The sequence below is a fragment of the Microcebus murinus genome, chromosome 10 (assembly GCF_040939455.1).
Source record: "Microcebus murinus isolate Inina chromosome 10, M.murinus_Inina_mat1.0, whole genome shotgun sequence".
NCBI classification, from domain to species: Eukaryota; Metazoa; Chordata; class Mammalia; order Primates; family Cheirogaleidae; genus Microcebus; species Microcebus murinus.
The window spans coordinates 19,735,104-19,746,549 of NC_134113.1; the positions used below are offsets into that span (position 1 = coordinate 19,735,104).

General features: G+C 42.3%; 2 non-coding genes across 2 annotated transcripts; both read right to left on the minus strand.

Moving 5' to 3' along the window:
- Nucleotides 1–218: 218 nt before the first annotated feature.
- Nucleotides 219–409, minus strand: LOC142873466 (U2 spliceosomal RNA). Its single transcript, XR_012921504.1, has one exon. It is a non-coding gene; the product is annotated as a U2 spliceosomal RNA (small nuclear RNA).
- An 8,129-nt stretch (nucleotides 410–8,538) lies between these two features.
- LOC142873605 (small nucleolar RNA SNORA41) lies at nucleotides 8,539–8,671 on the minus strand. The gene has a single exon (XR_012921600.1). It is a non-coding gene; the product is annotated as a small nucleolar RNA SNORA41 (small nucleolar RNA).
- Between the last annotated feature and the right edge of the window lie 2,775 nt (nucleotides 8,672–11,446).

Genomic DNA, 11,446 nt, shown 5'->3' on the forward strand with positions numbered 1-11,446 from the left:
CGCTGCTAAATTTGACTTGCTTTAAAAAAAAAAAAATGAATTTTTTACTTGAGAGGCTGAGGCAGGAGGATCACTGGAGCCCAAGAGTTTGAGAGGTTGCTGTGAGCTAAGCTGACGCCACAGCATTCTAGCCTGGGCAACAGAGTGAGACTCTGCCTCAGAAAAAAAAAAAAAAAAAAAGAATTTTTATTTTTATTTATTTATTTATTTATTTATTTTTTTGGTGCACCGTTCCTGGAAGTACTGCAATACCAGGTCGATGCGTGGAGTGGACGGAGCAAGCTCCTATTCCATCTCCCTGCTCCAAAAATCCATTTAATATATTGTCCTCGGATAGAGGACGTATCAGATATTAAACTGATAAGAACAGATACTACACTTGATCTTAGCCAAAAGGCCGAGAAGCGATAGAATTTTTAAAAGATAAGCACACTAGTGAAATATTAGATAACGTATTGTGGACAGAAAGGTGATGGAGAGAGTGTGTGATCCTGGAGAATGGCCAGGAAAAATCGCTGAGGATGGACCGTGAATGAGCTGAGATCCAGGGGTAAGGAGTGAGGAAAACTGCAAAGCGGGCCGGGCGCGGTGGCTGACGCCTGTAGGCGGGAGGATTGCTCAAGGTCAGGAGTTCGAAACCAGCCTGAGCAAGAGCGAGACCCCCGCCTCTACTAAAAATAGAAAGAAACTAATTGACCAACTAAAAATATATATACAAAAAAATCAGCCGGGCATGGTGCCTGTAGTCCCAGCTACTCGGGAGGCTGAGGCAGGAGGATTGCTTGAGCCCAGGAGTGTGAGGTTGCTGTGAGCTAGGCTGATGCCATGGCACTCACTCTAGCCTGGGCAACAAAGTGAGACTCTGTCTCAAAAAAAGAAAAAAAAAAACTGCAAAGCGGAGTTGCGAAGATTCAGAGGAGCACCTCCTAGCGGAGGAAACAGCAGGTGCAACGAGACTGGGATAGAAATGAGTTTGGGTTATTCAAGACACAGAAAGAAAGGGGGGAGGGGGTGGCAGGGGGCGCTGCAGGAAAATGAGCACGGAGGGGGTTGGGGGGTGGGAGGGCGCCCAGAAGCAAAGTTGAGGAGGAAAGAGGCAAGATTCAGCTCCACCTACACAACACTCCTAAAAGATCCCGAAATCACATATGGTAGTGGTTACCTGCATAGCCCCATTTCTCAGATGAGGAATCTAAATTGATGTTCAAAGACGTTTTGTCATTTTCCCTAAGGTCCAACAGCTAGTAAGGTGTGCTGGGCCGGATCCAGATGTGGGTTCATCTGACTTCATGCTCTGGCCCCTGGAGCCCTGTGTCTGCTGCTGAGGTTGAGTTAACCCAGGGTGCCACGTCCCAGCTGTAACCTCCACGGCACCCAGCAGATGCTTGTCACATACTACAGGCTTGGTAAGTATTTGAAATGAATGGAAAAATAAGTGAACTTTCTAAACCAGCATTTCCCCAACCGTTGTCTCCAGAGTTTTATTTTGCAGGATGTTAAGAAAGGAAGCCTGCAAAACTGTTAAGTGGAAGCTAGGGTTGTTGTCTTGAACGTCTTTAGTGAAGCCAATGAGTACGTTGCATGTTTTTTGATGCAACCCTGTATTACAGATGAGAAAACAAAAATGCAACTTTGGGGTCCTCTGTAGGACTAATGTGTGAAGATGTTTTTGACAACTTGAAAAGTTAATGTAGTCTTTTAGCATTTTAGAAGTCAAAGCTACTATTTCTTTCTTTTTTTTTGAGACAGAGTCTCACTCTGTTGCCCAGGCTAGAGTGCTATGGCATCAGCCTAGCTCACAGCAACCTCAAACTCCTAGGCGCAAGTGATCCTCCTGCCTCAGCCTCCCAAGTAGCTGGGACTACAGGCATGTGCCACCATGCCTGGCTAATTTTTTCTATATATTTTTAGTTGTCCAGCTAATTTCTTTTCTTTTTTTTCTTTTTTTTTCAGACAAAGTCTCACTTTGTTGCCCAGGCTAGAGTGAGTGCCGTGGCATCAGCCTAGCTCATAGAAACCTAAATCTCCTGGGCTCAAGTGATCCTCCTGCCTCAGCCTCCCGAGTAGCTGGGACTACAGGCATGCGCCACCATGCCTGGCTAATTTTTTGTATATATATTTTTAGTTGGTCAATTGATTCCTTTCTATTTTTAATAGAGACAGGGTTCTCGCTCTTGCTCAGGCTGGTTTCGAACTCCTGACCTTGAGCAATCGAGGCCTCCCAGGGTGCTAGGATTACAGGTGGGAGCCACCACTCCCAGCCTAAAGCTCCTATTTCTTGAAAATCTGATGAAAGCTAGCTCTTTTCCCAGGAAAATGCCATCAGCACACATTTTCAGGCAAACCCTCCTAGTAGGGCCAATGGACTCCAGTTTAGGAGCCCCTGAAATATTGTATTATTTTAGGTCTAAGGACTGCCTCTTGAGACATCGGCACCCGGCACAGACACAAAAAGCACAGCTTTTTTGGGAGGGAGGTGTGTGCACAGACACTAGAGCTTCCCTCGACTCCAGAAGTCAACAGAGGAACAGGCAGAGGGCTCTGAAGAGAGGATTCCTGATTGACAGATTCGCTTTTGCAGAAGTTCATTGTCCTCAGTGGTAACTGAGATTATTTTAGAAAATCTTAAGCAACAGATGTGCTGGTGTCCAAATCATATGGTGCTAAGCTTCAGGTGGAAGATTGCATTTTCTGAGAATGGGGAACTGCAGAACCCAGGAAAAGGGAGACGAAGTTCAAACTCTTCTTATTCAATTTCTACTTAAAAAGCTCAATTGTTTGAGGACTAGAAAACTGGGTCTTCTTTTTTTTTTTTTTTTGAGACGGTCTCACTTTGTTGCCCAGGCTAGAGTGAGTGCCCTGGCATCAGCCTAGCTCACAGCAACCTCAATCTCCTGGGCTCAAGTGATCCTCCTGCCTCAGCCTCCCAAGTAGCTGGGACTACAGGCATGTGCCACCATGCCCGGCTGATTTTTTCTATATGTATTAGTTGGCCAATTAATTTCTTTCTATTTATAGTAGAGATGGGGTATCGCTCTTGCTCAGGCTGGTTTCCAACTCCTGACCTTGAGCAATCCGCCCGCCTCAGCCTCCCAGAGTGCTAGGATTATAGGCGTGAGCCACCCTGCCCGACCTATTTTTTTTTTTTTGAGACAGAGTCTCACTTTGTTGCCCGGACTAGAGTACCCTGGCATCAGCCTAGCTCACAGCAACCTCAAACTCCTGGGCTCAAGCAATCCTCCTGCCTCAGCCTCCCGAGTAACTGGACTATAGGCATGCACCACCATGCTCGACTAATATATATATATACATATATATATATATATGTATATATATGTATATATATATATATATAAATAATTTGTCCAGCTAATTTCTTTCTATTTTTTTAGTAGAGACGAGGTCCCGCTCTTGCTCAGGCTGGTCTCGAACTCCTGGGCTCAAACAATCCACCCATCCACCCACCTTGGCCTCCCAGAGTGCTAGGATTACAGGCGTGAGCCACCACACCCGGCCAAAAATGGGGTTTTAATCTTGGTGAGATCTCTGGAAACTTAATAAGCAAATAATAAAGATTGTTAGCAGACTGGGGAGAAGGTATTAGAAAATTTATCATGTTAGAGTAGAACTCATGAAACCATAGATTATGAGACAAATAGTTAAAGCTCACCCTCATTTTAATAATAATATCATTACTTGTAATAGATATTCTTTGAAATGTATTGAGACTTTTTATGGCCCAATATGGGGTTTGTCTTGATAAAATGTCCATTGCACTTAAAAGAATGTGTACTTTGCAGCCACTGAATACAGTGTCTAATAAATGTCAATTAGATCTAATTAGCTGATGACATTGATCAAATCTTTCATATTCTTAAGGATTCTTTTTTTTTTTTTTTTTTTTTTTTGAGACAGAGTCTCGCTTTCTTGCCTAGGCTAGAATGAGTGCCGTGGTGTCAGCCTAGCTCACAGCAACCTCAAACTCCTGGGCTCAAGCGATCCTCCTGCCTCAGCCTCCCAAGTAGCTGGAACTACAGGAACGAGCCACCATGCCCGGCTGATTTTTATATTATATATATTAGTTGGCCAATTAATTTCTTTCTATTTTTATGGTAGAGACGGGGTCTCACTCAGGCTGGTTTCGAACTCCTGACCTTGAGCAATCCGCCCGCCTCGGCCTCCCAGGGATTCTTTTTTTATCTTCATGTTTTACAAATTACTGAAAGGCAAATCTCCAACTGTAACTGTAGGTTTGTCTTTTTTTTGCCCGTTCTGTCCATTTTTGCTTCATATATTTTGAAGCTCTTATTAGAGGTAGAGTCACTTATAATTAATTGCTATGTGTTCTTGGTGAATTTAGTCTTTTTTTTTTTTTAGACAGAGTCTCGCTCTGTTGCCTGGGCTAGAGTGCTGTGGTGTTAGCCTAGCTCTCAGCAACCTCAAACTCCTGGGCTCAAGTGATCCTTCTGCCTCAGCCTCCTGAGTAGCTGAGACTACAGGCATGTGCTACCATGCCACCTGATTTTTTCTATATATTTTTAGTTGGCCAATTAATTTCTTTCTATTTGTAGTAGAGATGGGAGTCTTGCTCTTGCTCAGGCTGGTCTCGAACTCCTGAGCTCAAAGGATCCTCCCATCTTGGCCTCCCAGAGTGCCAGGATTACAGGCGTGAGCCACTGTGCCTGGCCTAATCTTTTATCATTATAGACTTTCTGCCTGGACCAGCCTGAGCAACAGAGTGAGAACCCATTTCTAAAAAAAAAAAAAAAAAAAAAATTAGCCAGGTGTGATGGTGTGTACCTGAACTCCCAGCTAATGATTTTACTTACCAATAGGGTTACTGTGAAATTTATCTGAATGAATCTATGTAATGTGCTTGGGATGTTTAATAAATGTCCAACAAATGTTAAGTCTTGCTTTATACTTACCTCATTTTACAGATGAAGAAACAGAGGCTCTTGAGAGGTTTATTGAGATAGTTCAGGAGAAGAGTAGTAAATATACACCATGGTAGTCGTCATATCACTAAAACTGCTCCTATTTTACCATATCTGGGCAACCTCGCTGGTAAGTGGCAGAGCCGGGGCTCAAACCCAGGTCTTCCCATACCCAGGATGCGCAACTATTCCCCGTAGTGTGTCTGTATTTACTGTCATTACTTTCACAGCTCCCACCTGTTCATACCAACACAGGAAACTCCTCTGACACAGGAAACAACCCAGCTTCATAGAGAAGGATGAGACAACAACCTATTTTCATGGTCCCCCAGGAGGTACCCACAAGGTAGTGATTTATTAGTCCCTTATTCTGAACCATGACTGATAGTGTAAGGGCACTTTCTAGTCCTCCTGAAACAGCTAAGCTCTGACGACCTGCTGTTGTATCTGATTGCATTCTAGCAGAGAGAGGTGAGTTAAACCACAGCCAAATCTTTTTTTTTTCTTTTTAAATTAGCCCTGCAGACGCAAAGCATCAGAAAACTGGGGCCAGGCGTGGTGGCTCACGACTGTAATCCTAGCACTCTGGGAAGTCAAAGTAGGAGGATAACTTGAGGACAGGAGTTCCAGACCAGGCTGAGCAAGAGCAAAACCCCATCTCTACTAAAAATACAAAAATTATCCAGGCGTTGTGGCGTGCGCCTGTAGTCCCAGCTAGCTACTCAGGACGCTGAGGCAGGAGGATCACTTGAGCCCAGGAGTTTGAGGTTGCAGTGAGTTTTGTTGATGCTACTGGCCTAGTCTGGGCAACAGAGAGACTCTGTCTGAAAAAAAAAATTCTTCTGAGGCTTTGGATTTTATAACAAAAAGAAAAAAAAAAGATTAAAAACAAGAAAAATGATTTTAAAAAATTTTTTTAAAGAAAAAGAAGAAAAAGAAAGAAAATTGGGTGAAGACTCAGAATTGTTCCTCTCTATGGAAATCTTTAGTAAAAAGAAAAGGGACAAAGGTATACAATCTGAAGAGCAACCAGAGTATACCAAGTTCTCTATACATCTCTATGCTGAGCCTGAGGAAAAAGTACATCTCTCTACTCTAGCTTGTTCGAGCTCAGAAGTTTCTAAACCTAAGCCATCCACCAGCCTGGGAAAGGAAAGAGGAAAATGACTCCTCTTTTCTTCTCTTAGTCTATTTTCACTTTCTAATTAACTAAGAAGACAGGCTTGCAACTGATTCTGTTTCAACTTTAGGGTCCTTTTGGTTAGAAATATTTTTTTCCTAGAGATCTATGAGTGGCAACTCTATGTTTTAACAAAATCTATGAGCGGGGCAATAATATCCTCTGTTGTAGAGAAGCAGCATCCTATTCTTACAGAAGTTAGCTGGTTAACTAGGAGAAGAGAATAAGATAAAGGGGAGTCCTTTGAGCTCATAGAGATTTAGAAAACCAGAACATTCGTGGGATCCCAAGTTTTAGCTGTATGCCTATCTCTAGCTATAAGCTTCTGGTTTGAGTTGGCATCCATTATGGAGTATGTGGTCTCTTTGTATTTCACTTTAATCAAATGTCTCTTTAAATACAATTGGCAATGAAAATACTCATTTTTAAATCTGTAGAATGCCTTTGGTCAGATTAGAAAAGGAGAAACCTTTCAAAAACCCCCTTCAAGGGATTCTCAGTACTGTTTTCTTTCAATTTTTCACTTTTACAATTTTCATGACTTTTATAATCTTCTGTATTACTTTGACAACTCCAGAGGGGGGGAAAAAAGGGTTCTCATGTGTCTTTTGATTTCCCCAAGTGGGTGGCAAAACGCTACACCTCAACACAGGACCTCAATGAAGGCTGGATGAATAAATGAGAGATGTTATCATTTAACTCTCACAACAGCCTTATGAGGCTGGCAGGGCAAATCTTATCCCCAATTTGCGGCTGAGGAAACTGATGCTTAGAGAGGTCAGAGGTCACACAGTGAATTAGTGTTGTGTTGAGAATTGGTGTCTCCTCATTCTGGATTCAGCTTTTCAGATACAGTCTTTGGAAAGCATTGACAGATGTCAACATTGGCTTTCAAATTTGTATTTTTAGGGGAAGCAAATATGATAAGGCGGGACCTCCTCAGATTTAATTTATGAGACAGGTTAATTTTTACTAAGAAAAAAATGCTTTTTTATAAAGCTTTTTAGGCCCAGCACGATGGTTCATGCCTGTAATCCTAGCACTCTGGGAGGCCGAGGCGGGCGGATTGCTCGAGGTCAGGAGTTCGAAACCAGCCTGAGCAAGAGTGAGACCCCGTCACTACTATAAGTAGAAAGAAATTAATTGGCCAACTAATATATATAGAAAAAATCAGCCGGGCATGGTGGCGCATGCCTGTAGTCCCAGCTACTCGGGAGGCCGAGGCAGAAGGATCGCTTGAGCCCAGGAGATTGAGGTTGCTGTGAGCTAGGCTGACGCCACGGCACTCACTCTAGCCTGGGCAACAAAGCGAGACTCTGTCTCAAAAAAATAAATAAATAAATAAATAAATAAAAACAAATAAAAATAAAAAGCTTTTTAATTGAAAAAGTATTTTTTAAATTATTTATTTTAAAGACAGAGTCTCTCTATGTTGCCCAGCCTGGAGTGCAGTGGCTGGGTTGGGACTACTGTGCCTGTCAAGAAAAAATGTTTTTTAAAAAATAGAAAAAAAAGGGCAGAGGTGGTGACTCACACCTGTATTCCCAACACTTTGGGAGGCTGAGGTGGGAGGATTGCTTGAGCCCAGGAGTTAGAGGCCAGCCTGCGCAACATAGCAAGACCCTATCTTTACAAAAATTTTTAAAAAAATTATCCAGGTGTGGTGGTGCACACCTGTAACCCTAGCTATGTGGGAAGCTGAGGCGGGAGGATCACTTGAGCCCAGGAGTTCAAGGCTGCAGCAAGCTATGATCAGGATGCTGCACTCCAGCCTGGGCAACAAAAGGAGACCTTATCTTTGAAAAGAAAAAAGAAAAGAAAAACGTACTTGGAACTGTATTTTGTTTGTTTTGTTTTTTTAAGACAAGCATGAAAATGAGGTTTCATAAGGAGAGAAAGATAGGCTTATACGGCAAGATCAAGATATAGGTTTACAGAGCATGATACATGTGCCACGAATGACAAGCAGACCCATTGTCACAGCAAAAGGAAGGGCTCAAAAGGGCAGAACTAGTTTCCACATCAGTTATTCCAATTTTTGTTGTTGGGTTTTTCTTTTCAATCTAGTTGACTGTAAAGGAAGAAAAAAAATCATATGTTATCAAAATATCATGAGAGGCTGATGACCAGAATGGATTAGCTGAGCTCACTGGGAAGTATTATTGGTTTACATTATGTTGTTATGTTGTATATCCAATAAGATGGCTGCTGAAGAGATCAGGTAGGGAAGTCTCCGGGGAAGAACGTGGCTATTTCAGTGGTCGGGAACTGCCACACATCCCACCTGTGAAGTGGATGTCACCATGAGCTGGCATGTGCACAGTCAGTTCTCCATAACCATATGTTACAGTACTTTCAATGTAGAAATAAATCCATCGACTTTGACAGGAGGCTTTGTTCTGTTTTGTTTGTTTGTTTATCTTGTGTCTATCGCACATATGCCCACTTTCTGTTTTGCTAAGAAAGAGATGTTTCATTGTGTTAACAGTTGTTTCCCACAGAGAAATGCCACAACTGCTATCCTAAGGACAGCTGCAGACCAGTAGCTGTGGAATATTCTGTGTTTAATGCTGTGGCTGAGATTAACAAAAATTAAGAAGTCTGACAATACCAACTAAATAGAGAAGATGTGGTTCAGTGGGAATTTTTCACATTGCTGCTAGGAATCTAAGTGGGAACAACTATTTAGGAAAAATAGCTGTTAGTAAAGTACAGCTCACACACTCTTTCTCAGGCATATACACAGGAAAAACTCTTGTATGTGAGTATTAGGATATACGTAGAAAGATGGTTTTCCCAGCCGTGTTTATAATTAAAAAGAACTGAAAACTATTTATCTATAGAGATATGTAGGTATAGATAGATATGCACAAACATATATAGGTCAGATGGATAGATACATACATACTGACAAGAGAATGAATAAATAAATTGTGGTATGTTTACATTATGAAATAACATACAAGAGTGAAAATAAACTAGAGCTAAATGCAATGACAGAAAAGAATTTTGGACACATAATGTTCAGTAAAAAATGTAGAACCCACACAACCACTTAAAATATGACAGGATTTTTACGGAGGTCAAAAACAAACATAGGTAGGTCAGATGGATAGATACATACATACTTACGAGAATGAATAAATAATTCATTACACATGATGAATTACATTTGTAATGATTATAAATCTTGCCTGATTTAAATATGATATTTGTAAATTTATGACAGAAATAAATTATGAAAGTTGGGAAAATTGATTCTTTTTTTTTTTTTTTTTTGAGACAGAGTCTCGCTTTGTTGCCCAGGCTAGAGTGAGTGCCATGGCGTCAGCCTAGCTCACAGCAACCTCAAACTCCTGGGCTCAAGCGATCCTTCTGTCTCAGCCTCCCGAGTAGCTGGGACTACAGGCATGCGCCACCATGCCCGGCTAATTTTTTATATATATATCAGTTGGCCAATTAGTTTCTTTCTATTTATAGTAGAGACGGGGTCTCGCTCTTGCTCAGGCTGGTTTTGAACTCCTGACCTTGAGCAATCCGCCCGCCTCGGCCTCCCAGAGAGCTAGGATTACAGGCGTGAGCCACCACGCCTGGCCGGGAAAATTGATTCTGTTCCTCTCATCACAACCTCCAACCAATGCTAAGTGGTTTTTTTTCTTATTTAAAGCCCAATACTCAAATGGGAACAATTTTGCTGCCAGATAACACTATACTTAACGTATAGACTGTCTAGATATGTATTTCTTTTTTTTAAATTTTTTTCTTTGTTTAAATTTTTTGCTCAGACCTTGCAGGGATGAAAGATTCATTTTCTTGGTGCACCACTATGGAAAAATATAAAAGGGAAACACCAGATTTTAAACATTTGGATGGAGTTTGTTTCATTTAATGAAAAACCACAGAAACTCAGTTATTTTTGTTTTCAGTCATGGTATGATTTCTCACAGTTTCTGGTAACCAATGAGCCAGAGAAAAAACCCTTCTCTTTTTCTTTTTTTAATTTTTTTTTAAACTGGTCAAATGTCCTTTTCTCCTCTCCTCTCCTCTCCTCTCCTCTCCTCTCCTCTCCTCCCCTCCCCTCCCCTCCCCTCCCCTCCCCTCCCCTCCCCTCCTCTCCTCCCCTCCCCTCCCCTCCCCTCCCCTCCCCTCCCCTCCCCTCCTCTCCTCTCCTCTCTTTCCTCTTTTCTTTCCTTAATGACAACATCACTAACATTAGTCATTGTAAAGCATGAGGGGTTAAGGTCACAGCACTCTCTACGGGAGGAAAAACCTCACCTTTATGGAAATACTACACAGAGGCAAATGAATCCTGACCCTCCCATTCATAACTGGGAAAGCAAAACTCAGTTCAACCCATGAGCATTGATTTAGGATTATCTATTGGCATGTGCAAATACAAACAGGACAAAGTTTCTTTCCTGGAAGCTTTGAGAGTCCTTTTGTGTGTGTGTGTGAGACAGAGTTTCACTCTGTTGTCCAGGCTAGAGTGCTGTGGTGTCAGCCTAGCTCACAGCAACCTCAAACTCCTGGGCTCAAGCGATCCTCCTGCCTCAGCCTCCTGAGTAGCTGGGACTACAGGCATGTGCCACCATGCCCGGCTAACTATATATATATATATACACACACACATATATATATATTTAGTTGTCCAGCTAATTTATTTCTATTTTTTTTTTACCATGTTTCCCCAAAAATAAGACCTACCCATAAAATAAGCCCTAGCAGGATTTCTAAGCATTTGCACAATATAATCCCTACCCCGAAAATAAGACCTAGTGCTGGGCGTGGCTACGCAGAGTGTCTGCACAACCCATGCATTTCGTCATGGAGTGGTAAAAAAGACAAGCAGCCCTTCTCATCTGCGCCATCGTGATAGCTACTATCCCAGAGGAGACTGGAAAGGCACGGGCAGCCCCACCAACAAAGTGGGCTCCCCCGGTCAGGTCCCGGCCATCCTGTGCGTGCTGCAAGCTGAGGCTTTGAGGGGAAAATAACACATCCCCTGAAAATAAGCCCTAGGGTGTCTTCTTGAGGAAAAATAAATATAAGACCCTGTCTTATTTTTGGGGAAACATGGTAGTAGAAACGGGGTCTCACTCTTGCTCAGATTGGTCTCGAACTCCTGAGCTCAAACAATCCTCCTGCCTCGGCCTCCCAGAGTGCTAGGATTATAGGCGGGAGCCACCACGCCCAGCCAAAACTGAACATTTAAAACAAACCCAGGCAAACCAGGAAGAGTTGGTCACCACAGAAGAACTTAGCATTGCTATAACAATGATAGTTAGCATTTTAAATTATCTAGAATATGCTGAGTGTTCCTGTTCCAAGC